General features: G+C 39.7%; 1 pseudogene; it reads right to left on the bottom strand.

Moving 5' to 3' along the window:
* Window positions 1-213: 213 nt before the first annotated feature.
* Window positions 214-332, bottom strand: LOC118602045 (annotated as a pseudogene).
* Between the last annotated feature and the right edge of the window lie 235 nt (window positions 333-567).

Here is a 567-nt window from a genome sequence, read left to right as displayed (position 1 = left end):
GTCTTCTGCATTCAACCTCTTACAACATCATACATCATGTGGCCTCTAGAAAATTCTGCTGTACATTTATGAGAAAACGAGAGTGAAAAAACCAAATGAAGTCTTTGTGTTATGAAAACAGTTTTATTTTTTTAGGCAAGGCAACCCTTGGTTGACCTCACAGGTTGCAAGGACCTTGTCAGCTTATAATCTCTTATATTTTTTTAATTTTTACACCTACAGCACCTGGTCTTCTTAGGTGGTCTCCCATCCAAGTATTAGCCAGACCCAACCCTGCTTAGTTTCTGAGATCAGACAGGACTGGGCTTGTTCAGGGTAGAATGGCCATAGATGAAAATAGTTTTAATCCTGCTGATCCCCTGAAAAGGTCTTAGTGATTTCTAAGGGTCCACAGATCATACTCTGTGAACCAATACTCTATAGAAGGTAAAAGTTGGGGATATCTAGATTGGGGTACAGCAGGAAAAAATGAAGGACAAATTTACTGTACCAAAAATATGAGCACTAGCTAAAAGATCCACACTGACTATTGAAACACCACTCTCCTTCCCCAGACTTTTCAGCTTG

The sequence above is a fragment of the Rousettus aegyptiacus genome, unplaced genomic scaffold (genome assembly GCF_014176215.1).
Source record: "Rousettus aegyptiacus isolate mRouAeg1 unplaced genomic scaffold, mRouAeg1.p scaffold_m13_p_4, whole genome shotgun sequence".
Classification (NCBI taxonomy): Eukaryota; Metazoa; Chordata; class Mammalia; order Chiroptera; family Pteropodidae; genus Rousettus; species Rousettus aegyptiacus.
The sequence above is the reverse complement of the archived record's forward strand: the minus strand, read 5'-3'. Positions and strand labels throughout refer to the sequence as shown.